Source organism: Cariama cristata, unplaced genomic scaffold (assembly GCF_000690535.1).
Source record: "Cariama cristata isolate BGI_N322 unplaced genomic scaffold, ASM69053v1 scaffold34714, whole genome shotgun sequence".
Taxonomy (NCBI): domain Eukaryota; kingdom Metazoa; phylum Chordata; class Aves; order Cariamiformes; family Cariamidae; genus Cariama; species Cariama cristata.
The window spans coordinates 9538-13665 of NW_009614132.1; the positions used below are offsets into that span (position 1 = coordinate 9538).

General features: G+C 51.5%; 1 protein-coding gene across 1 annotated transcript in view; it reads right to left on the reverse strand.

Moving 5' to 3' along the window:
• The window catches only part of PWWP2B (PWWP domain containing 2B), a gene marked incomplete at its 5' end in the record, with an annotated part of 15617 nt that overhangs the window by 1168 nt on the left and 10321 nt on the right, over positions 1-4128 (reverse strand). The window lies entirely within an intron of this gene.

Genomic DNA, 4128 nt, shown 5'->3' on the forward strand with positions numbered 1-4128 from the left:
GGAAGCAAGCAGATGCCACGGCAGCGCTGCCGAGCCCTGGGGACGGCCAGCGTCTCTGAAGGACCACGCACAGCTCCCCTCCCACGCAGCCATCCAAAGATGGCTGTATCTGAGCGCACCAGACCACGACTGACCAGCCTTCGGGTGGTAAGAGCCGGCAAGATGCTTGCTCTGAATTCAGAAGTGCAAAACCACACACTCCAAATCACAGCTACCACAAGGTAACGAAGCTACCCATGCTGGACGTGTTACACTGCTGTCATCCCGTCTTCTTGCCAGACACCAGCCACTACAGCTAAGGGCAGACAACAGGCTTGAAAAGATACATCTACTGGAGAGGGATTTGTCAAAACAAAAAACTACGAAAGAGAGAAGTCCTCATCTGTACCCCAGCATGCGAAAGGTACTTGCACTGGCCCTGTAAATCAGGTTACGGAGTGGAAGCCTTGGAAGGGTCCAAAGGGAGGATCCATTTGTCTTCAAGATCAAGTGAAGAAACCAGAAGACACATGAAACTACTCAGTGATACAGAAATTAATTAAAAAAATGGCATGGAGATCTAAACTTACGCTTTTCAATCACAAAAGCATCACTGCACCACATTTCAAACACAATTCAGTTTGAGCCAGTTCAAAAGTCTGACCAGCCCTAACATGTGTCCGTGCCAAATCAACTAACATGGCTGAGACAGAACCACAGGACACACAGGCTCAAATCCATGTTCCCGACAAACAGGATTAATGCTATGAAGCAAAAGATCAAAGACCTTTAAAAACCCCTCACAGTTGAGGTTTGTGACTTACAAATACAGAGCACAATAAACCAAGAACACCAACATCAAACACAGGAAGATGATCACATTTCCAACGCTGCTGAAAACACAGCAGCACCTCTTCTGTGGGCACAGAACCAAAAGCGACGCTGATTTGCCCAGACTCAGCATCCAGAACGATCTCCACTATTGCCCATACAATTGAGACTTCAAAGAGCTGATTCAATACACCACAAACACCTGCTCTAAAACCTATATTCCAGAGAAGGACTGCAATCAGGTTTCATAAACTCCTTCAGTATTAGAGAATCATCCTGCTCCTAAGAAACTGGGGTGTCTCACAACAAGGCTCAGTCAACAGAGTATAAATTTATACTTAATGTTGCAGAAGAACCTATTCATTTGCCTTCTGATGAATACCAAAATTTTCAAAAGCACGCAACGAACTTGCTTGCAGGCTTGTTATCTTACACCTACCAAAGCCTTAGTGAGCTCCACAGACTTGGCAGAATATTCCTCAAATAGTTTCTGCAAAAAGCTGACCCTTTACAGACAGATAGCACATTGAGAATATTTGGTCTAAACAGGAAAAAATGCATTTCCTTGTTGAGGAGGTAACGGCAAGCCCTCAGGCCAGTTTTATTCTTTGCCATTTTCACACTTGGAGGAAGGAAGTGTCACAACAGAAGCACGATGCCAAACAACTTCGCAGTGAAGGCTTCTGCTGGTGCGAGGGCAGACGCTGCCCCTCTGCAGGGACGGGGATGAGGCCGAACGGCAGCTGCTCGCCGAGATTACCTGGGGACAAAGATCAGGGACTCTCTCCTCCGGGAGCAGAAAGTTGGTTCTACCGGCAAAACGGCAAACTGCTTTCAGACTGCTGATGCTCCACTGACTTGGACAGGCTGGATCGATGGGCTGAGACCAAGGGCATGAGGTTCAACAAGACCAAGTGCCGGGTCCTACACTTCGGCCACAAAAAACCCATGCAACGCTACAGGCTGGGAGAGAAGTGGTTAGAAAGGGGTCAAGAGGAAAAAGACCTGGGGGTGCTGGCTGACAACCAGCTGAACATGAGCCAGCAGTGTGCCCAGGTGGCCAAGAAGGCCAACAGCATCCTGGCCTGTATCAGCAACGGTGTGGCCAGCAGGACCAGGGCAGTGATCGTCCCCCTGTACTCGGCACTGGTGAGGCCGCACCTCGAGTGCTGTGTCCAGTTCTGGGCCCCTCGCTACAAGAAAGACCTTGAGGTGCTGGAGCGAGTCCAGAGAAGGGCAACGAAGGTGGTGAAGGGTCTGGAGCACAAGTCTGATGGGGAGCGGCTGAGGGAGCTGGGGGGTTTGGTCTGGAGAAGACGAGGCTGAAGGGAGACCTGATCGCTCTCTACACCGACCTGAAAGGAGGGTGTAGCCAGGTGGGGGTTGGTCTCTTCTCCCAAGTAACCAGTGACAGGACAAGAAGGCATGGCCTGAAACTGCACCAGGGGAAGTCCAGGCTAGAAATGAGGAGTTATTTCTTCACAGAAAGGGTTGTTGGGGGTTGGAATGGGCTGCCCAAGGAGGTGGTGGAGTCCCCATCCCTGGAGGTGTTTAAGAAAAGCCTGGATGTGGCACTTAGTGCCATGGTCTGGTTGACGTGGTGGTGTTAGGGCAAAGGTTGGACTCGATGATCCCAGAGGTCTCTTCCAACCAAACCGATTCTGTGATTCTATGTCTTGAAGTGTTGAAACCTCACCACCCTGCTCAGCTCTGCGTGCCTGTGGACGGACAGGCGCTTGTCCCCGGCCTGGAAACACAGAGCTCCGCAGCCCCGGCTGGGCGAGGGGGCAGAGGCCACCCCCTACGAGAGCTCAGGTGTCTGTTCTAAGTAACCTCCTGAGCAGACCCAGGAACTTTCAATGTTGTTCAAGAGAAGCAACAAGCGACAGTCATTCATATGCTCTCACTTCGTCACTGGAAAAACTTCAGAGATTTCTGTTTTAAAAAAAAATAAAAAAATCTTCAAGATGGAGCAGCAGCTTGAACACTACATTGCGGAGATTGCGGAAGCCTCGATAGGTGTATGAGTAACGAATACGTAACAGACTGACTGATTCAGGACAATGGCATGATCAGGAGCCTATGTGCTAAGCTGTATGTCAAAAGGAAAGCCAAGAAAGCTCTCCTGAAGCCAAGTACTTATTCATGATAGAAAAATGAAGTTTTGGATCAAATAAAGCCATTCATAAACTCAGATTTAACAGCTGCAGTGGAGCGCAGGAAGCTGGTTTACCCTCTGAGATGACTGCATCCTGAGCGTGTTGATGCGTGGGGACCCTGCCCACACCAGCTCTGCCCTGCTCAGGGGACTCGCGCCTTGACCCTTCAGTGAGACAAGCGCAGGACATCCCCAGCACCCGCTTCGCGGCACGGGGAGCACCCCAGCTCTTTTTGCCTTGGCGAGAGTACCAGGTGCAGCACTGAAGGGGTTCCCACGTGTAGCGGCGTGCTGCACCGCCGCCACCAGCAGACACTCACGGACTAGGTCCGGGTGGAGACCAAGAGACACACACATGTGCCGGAGCCAGGAAGCCATCATCTCCTTCAGATGGCTTCTCTGTAAAGCCTCGGAACGCTTTGGCACTGAAACCCTCTCCCGTCACAGCCCTGCGAGCGGCACAAGCCCTGGTTACCCTGCACGTCCTGGCAGATTGGGAAGCGACGGCAGCAAGAAGTCTGCTCATTTTCACCACCCAAACAGTGTATTTTGGGGAACATTTTCTAATCATAATGCAATTAACAGCAGGTTGTAGTTGAGCATCGCCAAATCAGTCTTCCTTCAGACATCTCCCCTAGGGCGGAGGGCAGCGAGGCAGCCCTGGCTCAAGCTCAGGAGGATCAAACGGTCGGATCTTCCCACAGCCCTGAGGAGGAGGGATGGGGGCCAGGGGATGCAGAGGACCTCTGACAGGCAGCTGAGTGGCTCCCACAGGGCTTCATTTCTGAAGACAGTACCTGCTTAACAGCCTGAGCTGTCAGCAGAAGGCGAGGGGAAAGGCAGAGAGGCTGCTGCCGGCAGCGGTCCGGGAAAAGTCCTTCCTTCCCATGCCTTCCCCTGCAGGAGGAGGGCGGGGGCAAGCGGGGGTTACTGGACTGCAGCCGGGACCCCCGTCCCCGACCAGCCGGATGGGGTTTTGGAACTGTCTCTAACTCCCAAGGCATCAAGATCCAGCTGACTCAAACAGGCCAGCAGCTATGTTCTCCAATATTAAACTCTATCATCTCAGCAGCTCTATGAAAAACCCTGTATCAAGTTCAAGGGTTTTCTGCTTTTAGAAAGGGTTGTTTTCTGCATGAAAAAAAAAAAAAGGCTCAGGT